General features: G+C 40.8%; 1 protein-coding gene across 2 annotated transcripts in view; it reads left to right on the top strand.

The window, feature by feature from the left end:
* The window catches only part of SPPL3 (signal peptide peptidase like 3), a 56512-nt gene that overhangs the window by 20918 nt on the left and 23586 nt on the right, over window positions 1-12008 (top strand). The window lies entirely within an intron of this gene.

The following is a 12008-nucleotide window of genomic DNA, read 5'->3' as shown; positions in this document are numbered from 1 at the left end:
TCTGTTCATGTGTGTTCAGTGCCATGCTGACAATTGCAGCTGAAGTTCTGTTTGCTGCTGCCTGGTGCCCTGAGTCACCCAGCCTTTGGCACAGGTACCTGCTCTGCTCTCTGTAGTCTCAGCTTGCTGCTTTATGCTCAGAAATTTTCTTCCTCAAATAAACACACATTTGCTTGTTTGGGCTGTCCTGTGCTAAATAAAATAGTGATTTATTCCCATTGTTGCAGAGACTTTGTGGAGTGTGTCCTGTGCTTGAAGGTGTGAGTTGCATCAGAACAGGAGGAAATTCCCAGTTTTAAATTTAATTTCCCCCTTTGTACTGCCTCAGTTGTAACTGAACTAAGCATGGGAATTGTGGTGTGTTCAAAGGGGCCTTTGTGCATTCTCTCTGGGTGGGATCCATTCTGCAGTGAAAAGCTGCTCTTTGACATATTGGTAGTGTAGACCCTAATTTATTTCCTGTTTAAAAAGGTTTAGTATTTGTAAAGAAGTTGCCTTGCATTTGTTCAAAAAGTGTATTATGTTGCTTTTTTAGTTTAGAATTATATTTCTGGTTTTATGAATAGCAGTGCATTATTAAAAAATCAAGTACTGGAACTATGAAATATTATCATTACAATATTACAGGTGTGAGATTTTACTTCAGGCTTTTCTTTCTAGCTCCATGGAAGTTTGGTTTTTTTGTTTTTGTTGTTTTGTTGGCTTTTCTTTTTAATTCCTTGGCTTTTCACTCACACAGCAGAGTAGTAGGCGTGTTTCAGTCAGTGCTTCTGCTTCAAGTGTGAAAGGAAACACCTTACAGCTTCTGAATCCATTGCTGGTACTTCCTTCACCCACTTGAAGCTCATTTTTTGCCCCACCAGCACTTTTTTTTCTTGTATTATCAGGAATAATGATAACACTTTCTGCTTTCTACTTTTTGTGCCTTTTGATCATGTTTGGATGTTTGGAAAATAGACTTGTTCAGCTTAGTTTGACTGCTGTGCCTGTGTCTGCCGAAGTAACCTGATTCTCTTACAGAGCTTTGGGGCTGTTCCAGGCCCAGGGAGCTTCTGGGAATTCCTGACATGAGCAAGTGTAGAGCTGAAGTCTTCCTATCCCTCTTTTCTAAATTTAGAAAAAATCCAAGTGCCATGGTTTGAAAATACTCAAAAGTAAGGCTATGTCCAATTTTATGAGCTTGTTTTGATGTTCTCTGACTATTTGAGAGAGGTTGGATCGGGTTCTGTTTGTTTATTTTTCCTTAAGTGAAAACACAATTTATTGTGCGTGTAGACAGTGTTACAGCACACACTGTCAGAGGTGGAACATTCATTGTTTGGCAATAACCTGCAGAGTAAATATGAATCTCTTAATTGTGAGGCAGATAGGAGATATTTGCTCACTGCTGCCTTCCAGCTCCAGATGGAGCAGCAGTGAGGACTGGGACAAATATTGAACTCCAAATGACAGAAACTCCCATGTTTTATCAGCTTACAGCACAGGGTCCTCTGGGATCTGTGGTGTGGCAGCTGTGTAACAGCACTGAGTCATGACAGGAATTGCTCGTCAGCACTGGCACTGTGGTGCCAGCAGGGCTTTCTGCAGGAGCAGCACCCATGGGAGAGCTGTGCCCAGCTGGGGCACCACCAGCAGCTCCTGGGGAATCCTCTGTGGGAGAGCCTGGGACTCCCTCTGCAAGGCAAATGTGCTTTATTTAACAAATCATCTGTAAACTGCGAGTAGGGAGCATCCTCCTGGTTTATATGGTTATAGTCATTCTAATGCACTTTCCTGTTCAGTGTAAAAATTACAGAGATCAAAACATAGATGGGAGCCTAACGTGAAGATTCTCAGGAAGTTTTTATTTTTTTCCTGTGATTGGAATAAGTGCCAGAAAATGAAACCCAGCACTGAGCAACCTTCTGTGTAATGCAGAGCTTTACCACCAAGTGATTGGGAACTCCAGGTTGTATATATGACTGGGATATAAATTGATACTTTTATAATCCAAAGAGGTCTTAGCCATCAAAATTGCAGAAAACTTTGCTGTGCCAAGGATAACCACTGACATTTCCTTATGGCCCTTTCTGAAGCACGATGTTATTTGGATCATGATTAGGCTGTGGAGCATAAAGCTGTAGACAGCTTGCACAGTGGTACTTTGTACACTTTAATTATGGTAACCACACCCTTAATTTGCCTTTTTTCCTGATGTAAAAAGGGCTGGTTTTTGAAAATTCATACAGTTGAAAGTGGTAATTTAGATAAAAGAGCTGTTTCAGCAAGTCTTTGGAGTAGGCCAAATATTGGACTGACCTTTGCAGAGTTCACTGGTCTGTTGGAATCTGAAAATTTACATAAAGAAATATACTTGTGGCTCTGGCAAGAGAGGATTGTGTGTCACAGATCTGATTTGACCTCCTCTCTTCTCCCTCCTTCCCATCCTCCTCTTGATTATTTGTGGAAGGTGGAAACAGTTTTCTGTGTTTGAGGAAGGTCTCCCTGTGTGGTCACTTCTTTCTTGTGGTTAAGCTGTGACTCTTAAAATGTCTCTCTCATACATATATTTATGTGCATTGTCATGGTTATATATTAACATCTTGTTCTGATATTTGTTGGTTTTAATTTTCCACAGAAACATTGTATTTATACTTCTGTTTGGCAATTTTTATGGTACTACAGCACAATTTGAATCTGCCCTCTGCATTGAACTGAAGTCTTTTGTAAAGTGATAGACAGTTAAGGACAATACAGTTTCTTTAATTAGTTTAGCAAGTGGATTCTTTTTTTTTCATCCTCAAGCATCCTTTAAGCAAGCTGATGGTTGTGCCCTCCCAAATGCAGAATGGCTGCTTCTTGCCCCTCAGTGAATGCCCTGTTTGCTGTTGGTGCTGGGTTTATTGTTAGTGAGAGCTTTGAGGTGTTGTCCTGTGCTGGAGCAAAGTTATCTGCAGTTTATTAATGAAACCAAATCTGAAAGGGCTGAAATAGCACACAGTATTATAAAATGTTATATATTGCAGCAACTACAGTTCTTATGGTCTGTTTTAAAAATGAACTTAATTCATGCATGGAAGGTTGGGTACAGGAAGATAGGAAGGTTAGGTTTGTTTTATTTCCCTTAGCTCCAGCAAAGCTTGGATTGCAGGTGTGTGTATTACAATGTGCTCAGTGGGATCTGGCTGTAAGCTGTTCCCTAAAGGATTTTAGTCCCACCTTGTTCCTGGCCACATCTTGATTCCTTTTCTCTCTGTGTCACACCTGCTGATTGTGCAGCTGCTGGCCTGAATCAAGACTTGCTTTATAAAACCAGGGCTGTCTGTGATGGCTTTTTCTGCTTCTTTCTTCTTCTCCTGTCCGGGAATAAGTTTTAGTATCAAAACCCAAGCTAATTGTAGTGGCAAGTATTTGAAAAAGCAGGTTTTGTTTGCAAAACTCTGAATGCCCCTGAATCAGAGGTGAGCAAACTGAAGTTGGTACAGTTTGCAGTGGAGCCTGTTAAGCTTTCCTTGCCTCAAACTTTCAATTTTCAAACCAGCACAGGCAAATCCTATCATAAGCTGGGGTCCTTCAGATTTAATTGTCAAGGAGGGATAAAAGTAACAATAGTTTTAGGAAACAGAACCAGGGCTGTGCCTTGGCTCAGCAGTGTGCTGGGGCTGGTCTGTAGTAGATGCCAGTGTTGTGGAAGAAGTTGCCTGATCTGGTACAGCTCAATTTAAACAAACATGACCCAATTAAAATATAAAATCAAGTAAAACATTTGCTACTAGCAAGCTCTGTATCTTGATATCAAAATATGTGTTTTTCCAATATTCTTGTTCAGTTGAAATTAAACTCCTTCAGTGGAGGTCCCCTATTGCAGACATCACTGTACTTTTCACAGTTTCAAAATCCTGGTGATACAATTTCCAAATCTTGCTCCTGGAGAGGATTCCTTGGCTGGTGGTCACATATATTTGGCAGCAAAAGCATTCTCTGCTTTTCATGACTGCTTATTTTTTCTTTCTTTGAGAAAGAAAGGAGGGAAGGTTCCCAGATCCTTTTTCATTTGTCAAGTTTAGAGCAAAACTCTTGACCAAGTTTAAATCAACCAACCAATCCTCCTCAATAGCATAAGGAATGTCAAAAAGGTATTTTGTGTGTGTATTTAGGTAAGAGACAAAAATTATGTATCCAGTGTGGAATAAAACAAAGGCAGTGTTTTCTGTGACAACAATGTCAAAGACAATCCTATGATTTTTGGATCTCTATTTTAGTTCAGGCTATTCCATACTCAGATGTGTGTGTCCAGTACTGTACTGGTTAATTTTTCTCCATTTACCACTGATTGCAAATTTTGCTCCCAAATATCCTCTGTCAAATGACTCTGAGTTCCACTGGAGCTCCGGGGACATCAGGAGCTGAAAATATTTTGAGGTATGTGGGCTCTGTCCTGTGTTGGTTTGGGATAATGCTCCTCTGCATGACTGAAGTCTTGTTGTGCTTCCATGCAGGGACTGGAAGTTGTGCTCCCATTCCTGCACGGAAATGAGTGCACCAAGCAGAATGTGAAATCTGGAAATCTTCCAGTGGCCGTAATTCCAAAAAACTGTGAAACATGTTATTCTTTGTTCTGGTGGCAAACAGTGGGCTGAGCCAAAGGAGCAGCTTGGAGAATGTTTTTAACAGAATGTGGTTTTTTTTTCAAGTCTGTGTCTCCTGATGCCTTACTGGATACTTCAGTTTCCTCTCAAAGTGAGCTCAGAGGAGTGTTTGCTCTTAGCAATTTAGTTGGGAGCTTAGAATTTGGTTTTGCAGAGATAATTTAGGAAATCAGCTTTCTGGAAAGAATAGAGGAGGTGCTTGGGATTTAAATTTTTTTTTTTTTTTTTGGGTAGGAAAAAAATCTATGTATGGTATTTAACAATGTGAAAATGTTGTTGTGGGAGCTGTGCCTGGTAAACAGCAGAATTGTTCTCTGGTTACGGTTTGAAATGCCTGCCTGAGCCCTCACAGAGTCTGTGTAGGAAAGTCTGGTTTTAGTGGGACATTCCATATTACTGCTTTCTCTTTGTTTTGTTTTGTTTCACTTTAGACTTGTTTTATTTTCTGACATAACCCATGTTTCCATGAATTACTCATACTTAGCATGACAGTGAGATCTGTATGTGACAATGAGATGAAATTGTAAACTTACTTTAGAAAACAAGCTACTCCTTTAACAGAAGCCAAGCCATAGCAATTTGCTTGCTTTTCCTATGAATCACACTAAAGAATAGAAGAATCTTGAGATATGTTTACAGCTGTGGGTGCCATGACTTCACACTTAAAATTATACCTTTAACTGTTACACTCAGATTTAACTGTGGTTTGGCAGCAAGCCTAATGGAGGCTCTTAAATATGTGTATATCTTACACATGTAAGGCAGCTGAAAGAGGCTTTTTAGTCATACCCTTGACCTGGAATCCAGCAAAGGAAAAAAGCAGAATTGGTTGTACCTCTGGAATGAGTCCACCCCCAGCCAAAATGAGTGTTTGTGCAATTAGCTGTAATTGATCTTCATGTCCATGGCAGTGCTCTTCTTTCATGTGCCCTAGGACTGTGCTCTGGAGTCCTTGAGTTTGATTTGTGCTCTTAATAAATAATTCTACAGTGGCAGCTCACAAGGGCCAGGTACCTGAGCATCAGCAATGAATTGCTCTTAGCAATAAATTGCCCTAATCACTGAGTTACCACACACTATTTTTAAGGAATGAAATAGTAGAATGTTTAAAAGCTTACAAAGCAGGTAGATTCAGGAAAATCTTTTCCTCATGAGTGGCACATTCTTGCATGGTCCAAAAAAGCCGCAGCCATTGGGTCAGTGCAGCAGTGTCAGGGTGAATGTTGTTTTGTTGTTTTCCTTGTGCAGTTAATGGCTATAAAAACCTGGTGTGGGGCAGAGGAAGTGCAGAAATACTCTGCAGCTTGCTTCAAGTTTACCAACTGCTATTTCTTGACTTTCTGTTTTTCTGTTGCCAAGACAATCACTGATGGAATAAACACACTAAAAATGCTTTGAAATACATGAAACCCTTGGGAGGAGGGGAGTGGAAATTTTCTCCATCCTTGATTTTGACATTCAACACCAGATTTCCAGCAGAAGTTGATTGTTCTGATTTGGTGTAGTGTTTTTTTTTTTTTTTTTTTTTTTTTTTGTGTTTTGGGGTTTTTTAAATTATATAGGGGATTTTTAAAATTTCCTTTTGAAAGAGTTGCCCATCAGCTGAGATGGGACCCTCACACTGAATGTGAGCCCTCAGCAAGTTCTGGGAATGAATGCTGAGTACAGAGCAGGGAGAGGCAGAGGGAGGTGCCCTGACATCCCTGTTCCAATCCCTGTACCCACCTCTGAGGAATTTTCTTTTGAAGAGGGTTGGGATTCATGTTGGGTGTGGATTAATGTCACTTATATTGTGAGGAGACAGTGGACATTTGGTTATAAGGGTGGTATTTGAAATGCAAGTGAAAAGTACCATATTGATTGGGTAAATAGTCATGGGTTTAACGTGGGCTGAAGAATATTTGAAGTTTTGTGCGGTCACTTCTCAAGCAGCCACATCCTTCAGAAACTGAAATATGTGAGTGGAAATATTCATTCATGTTTGGATCCACTTCACCCCAGATGTGGTCAGTATGAAAAGCTCTCCATGAGTTTTGAAAAGGACTTTTCAAAGGAGAAAAATTGTGGACAAAAATTGCAGTCAGAACAACTTACATTACATGTCAAGAAAGTCCCTGAATTTTTCACCAATTAATTTTTAACAACAGATGAGGTAAGCACCTGTCATGACTGATTGTCTCTCCCCAGAGTAAGATCAGTGAATTAAATTATCTCCTTCCATTCCCAGTGCAAATTTGTGATTCTGTGACATCTGCAAGTTGTAGATTTGGTCCCATTAAACACAGCAAAAACTTTTCTATTTTAATCCATCTGTACTCGAGCCTATCTAGCATGCTCACCATCCTTTTATAGTCTTGTTTTCCTCAATCTTGTGAACTCTTGGATGTTTTGATCACTGGTTAAAAAAAATCCATGATGAAATGCAATCTCTCTTCATGTGGTATTTAGTGAACTTAGTTCATCTGCTGCACTTTCCAAGTCCTTGTGATTTATTTGTTGCTCTGTTATTGCATTCTTGTATAGGTGCTGTGAGTGTGCAGGGAGGGTTTGTCTTGTGCTGTTACAGCAGCTTTTGGATGGGAATGATTCATGTCCAAGGCCTTGAGGGTGCATTGCTATGGAAACCTCAGGGCACAGGGCTCTCATTGCCCCTTGGCACAATTCCTCACAAGAATGGCTCTTGTACCTGGGAGTCAGGACTGATATTTACTCATCTGTGTTTCATTTTTATGATCATACGTTTAATAGGCATCTTGTGCAAACAGAAAGGGGTTTTATTTCAAATACATAAAACTTCCCTAATGTCTTGAGCAATAATTTTGGGGTACTTAAGGTAATGCTGCCACTGAAAAGTCTTTTCTTTTTGATTTAATGTCCAGAGATGGGCCAGATCAGGGGTCTGAATCACTTGAGAAACTTTCCCATTTGTGCATCATTATTATTCAGGGAGGCAGGTTCCTCAGTCTGGTTTTGTGTGTGATTTTGCAGATGGTTATGCAAAGATGAGATGAAGAAGAACAGGTGATTGGCAAAGGTGAGAAGTTGTTTTTGTGATGGTTGTGCTGGCTTGTGGTCATTTCAGACTGCCCATGACAGGAGTGGAGTGCTGTGCACTGTCATCTGAAGACACCTTTGGTTCCTAGTTTGGGTCTTCAGTGAACAAATTCAGATTGCAGATTCTCACTGCTCAACACAGAGGGCAAAAAGGATCCCCAGACTTTGCCTGAGGTTTCCTGCTGGAGGTTTGGAAGGAAGGAGTTTGTTATGCAGAAACTGTCTTCTGGTGACAAGGAGGAGCTGAAACATGAAAAGCAGTGCTTATATTGACTGGGTGATTTTCTTGAGTGGAAATACAAAAGAAAAAAACCCCAGAAGGTTCATAATAGAAAACAGGCAGATGGCAGAACCTTGTAGGGTAAATGTCCACAAAGACAGGTGAGCTTGGGCCTGAGGGACAGGGGCAAAGAGCTTGACCTGCAGCTGATTCAGAGGAAGGAGCTGCCAAGTGTCTTCAGTGTGGTGCCATTGTGCTGCTGTGGCACCTTTGATGAGCTGGTTCCCATCTGCCCTGGCTGGGAATGCAGTGGCTCTGTGTTCCCTTGGCAATACAGAAGTTATTCATTTTTCCCAGGAGAGAGGACAGTGCTGCTTGCACACCAGCCCTCAGGGCTGTGCTGGGTTTGCCTGGTTTCTGTTTGGGGGTGCTGCTGTGTCCCAGTGGGCACCCCCGGGTTGTTCTGTAGGTAAAGGTCCCTGGAGCTCTCTGTGCCAGGCTGGGCAGCCCTGCTGGGATTGTTGTGTGCACAATGCTCTCACTGTCAGCCCTGGGGCAGACACACAGAATATGCCATGGAACAGTGCTGGCTGTGTCTCTGCCTTGGCATGCTGCAGCAGGCTCTGTGTTCTGAGCCTTGCCCATGGAGCTGCCACAAATAGATGCCTCATGGCAGAGAATTTATGAAAATTGATCTCAGCCATGTAAAGGTGCAGGTTCAGAGTGAGAGCTCAGGTTACAGAAGTCACCTCCCAGCAGCTGGCTGAGAAAATGGTCTTAAGGGACTTGAGTGCTTGGCTTTATTAAGTACTATAGTGTAACAATTAGTTACTTGTTACTTAACTAAGTTAGAATCTGATAGCTTTATTAATAATAATGCTTAAACCAGCTTCCTTACATGGATGTGGAATTTCAGGTGTGGTAGTGCAAGAACCCTGAAAAATGTATTTCCTTGGGAAAACCCAAGTTGTCTTTGTACTTTGAGCAGTGTTCTGCAGATCTGCTGGAGTTTGGAAATGAGCTGGGAGTTGTAACATGACACACAGGTGAACTGCACTGAAGTCAGCTTCAAAAGAGCCTTTAGCATGGCCTTGTCCAGTGTTAATTTTCAGACTGAGGATGAAGAATAATATTTTCTTTGTAGATTGTTGTGTTGTAAGTACTGAGAATTGCATTAAAATCAGTACTTAAGTCAAAGGATAACTGTGCATGAGCTTGTTACAGGCATTTTCTGTGCATAAGTTTCCATTCCTTGTTCCAAGATTGAAGAGTTTTACAGAAATACCTTGTTAGAAGGAAGCTGGTTTCATTTTTATATGTGCAGTGGAAGGCTGCTTAAATGTGACTGCAGCTTCTGAAAGCTCATTGCTGTGGGTTCTGGCTGTGGCTGTGCCATTTGAGAGGAGCATGGCCCTGATGCTGCTCGGCTGTGAGAGCACATGAACTTGAAATGTGCCTGTAGGAGAATCCTGCTGTGGGCACGTGGAATCTGTTGGGCTTGTACAAGGTTATTTAAATTTCAGTTAGAATTAAAAATTGGTTTGCAAGACACTGGCATTTTGAATAATATTAAAAACTTGGAAGTAATCTTACTTTTTCATTCTTTCAGTGATATAATTTGCTTATTACCTCTAACCTAGAGTAATGTGTTAGGAAGTATTTATTTGGGATCAAGGATTTTTAGTCTCTTAACAAACTGTCCATCCAGTCAGTGGATAGGATTTTAGGAAGCACTTCTGGTTTCATGTCTTGTGCAATACCTTAAATAATGTAGGGAAATTTAATGTTTAAAAGATGTGAGGTTTTATTACAATGAGATTCACTTTGGCATTGTAAAATTATCCTTCAAGTTTCCTTGTGGGTTCCTTGTGTTGGAAACTTTGGATGGAATCTGGACATGCCTGAGCTGCTCTCTCAGCTCAGCCTCTCACACTCTGTGTGTTTTGCCTTGGTTTTTTCCAGCTGCCTGAGGAGGAAGGAAAGTGTGACTGCATCTCCCTGGCCCTGTTTGCTGGAATATCAGAATATGAAATTATCCTGGTAGCAACACTGAGCTTTGAGGTTGTTTTAGGGGGGTGGTCAGGAAACATCTCTGGTCTGTGATGAGTTTCCAATTCCTCTGTTGCACTTGTGCAGCATGGAAGGACTTTAATTCTCATTTCTGCCGGGCACAGGATCAGCAGGTTGCAGTCCTGAGCACCAGAGCAGCCTGACAGCAGGGCTGGATGTGTGAGATCAGTGTTTAACACGGGTTTGCATTTCTTCAGTTTCTTCATCAAACCAGAGGGCTCTCAGTTTTAATACAAAACTGATGGATTATGCACAGGGCTGATCCATGCTCCATGTATCATTTCTATTTTATCTGTTTTATGAATCTTTGTAACATTTACAGTGTTGTTGTGACTAACATTTAAAATGATGACAAAATGGCATTTTAATTATCATAGCCTCCAGTGTTGTCACCAAATGAAGAATTATGCAGCATTGTTCATCTCAAAAGTATTCACTGATTTGTGAAGATAAAACTTTATGAACATAATAAAATTCACTGCATAACCCTGGCCATGTTTAATCCATTCTGAAATTACATTCATTTTGTTTTTCTTATAAATGTGGAGTTTCTGAGTATTCTTTTAGTAGACAAGTTCCACTATTTATTCTCAAATCCAAACAATGCAAAGCTTTCCTTTCCCTTTGTGCAAGGCTGGATGAGGGAATGCTTCCCTCTGAAATCAGAGCTGGAAGCAGGACACAGAGCCAGTGTGAATGTCCTCAGGCTCTTTCCTTTGGTGTGAGTTCAGCTGCAACCATGGCATGAAAATCATGTGCTGTGAGCTGCATCGTGTATGACCTGAGCATTTATGTGTGCACTGGTTGTAAGTGCTGAGTTATTGTGCTGCATGTATTTGCAATTCACTGTATTGATCTTCATGGGTGCTTTTCAGGGCTCTATTCCACAGCCTGGAACTGAAGATCATGCATACAAAGAAAATACAGTACTTAAAGGTTAAGATTGTCTTTATGTGTTGGCCAACATTATGAGCAAATAAGATACCTGATTTTCACTTTCAGTATGGAGATGTGTGGAAGTTATTAATGGTAATTAACCAAAGAAGTCTAATTTCTTAAAAGCTTATTGCACAAGTATATAATTCCATCTGGAAGAGGCAGTCTGTTTGTCAGTGATGTTTAGTATTGAGTTTCTGTAGTAGAAGATTCACATTTGTGTTTATATATTAAACAAAAGTATTTTAAATTGTGTGTCTAGTGGTTTGGTAATTATCTCTAAATTGCTTTTGAATTGGGAATGGGATGAGTGTTTCTTTAACTGTCTCATATCTTCGGGTTTTATTTGCTCAGTGGTACTTAATTTGGAACAATCATGTAATTCAATTATCTTTGTTCCATATCCATAGCCTTGCTGAAATTGGGCTTTTTGGTTGGTTTCAGAAATATTCAGTTCTGTCTTTTGTAGGATAAGACTAATGCAATGAACACAGAGTATTTTTCTTGTTCTTTTCCATTACTTTAGTACAAGTTATGGAGAACCTGTTGGGAGTTGCAGAGTGACTCCCAGAGCCTCCCTTGCCTGCTGTGCCCTGCCAGCACAGTGGCCTCTGCTGCATCCATGCTCATATTTCATGCTTTAAACACATTAGGAAGTCAGTCAGGTAAAGCTGGGTTTGACATGTCCATCAGTAACCCTGCACTGAGTGATCTGCAGGCTGGAATAGGGAGGTGATTGAGTGTGGTTTAATAAATGAATGTTGCTGCTTGCTGTGAGGTTTGGGGGTTTCTTTGTTTGGTTGGGGTTTTTCCCCCAGCTAAGTGAGGCCTCAGCTCCCACATTGCCACTCTGAAGATGGAACAGGTTACTGTTGTTGACATGCAGGTTTTGCAGTAGCTTCAATTGAAGTAATTTTAATGAGTTTGAGGAAAAACCCCTGAATCTGGTGAGTTCAGAATAAATTACCACAAGGCTTTTGAGTTGTCCTTTTTTGGCTGTGCAGATTTTTCATGCTGCAGCCTTGAATGTAATGAGTGAATTCACAAGCTACAGGTTTTGTGTTCCAGATGAGACAAGAACCTCAGAGGGAGCTGCAGTG

Source organism: Zonotrichia albicollis, chromosome 18 (assembly GCF_047830755.1).
Source record: "Zonotrichia albicollis isolate bZonAlb1 chromosome 18, bZonAlb1.hap1, whole genome shotgun sequence".
In the NCBI taxonomy this organism is placed as follows: domain Eukaryota; kingdom Metazoa; phylum Chordata; class Aves; order Passeriformes; family Passerellidae; genus Zonotrichia; species Zonotrichia albicollis.
This window is presented reverse-complemented; position numbering and strand designations above follow the sequence as displayed.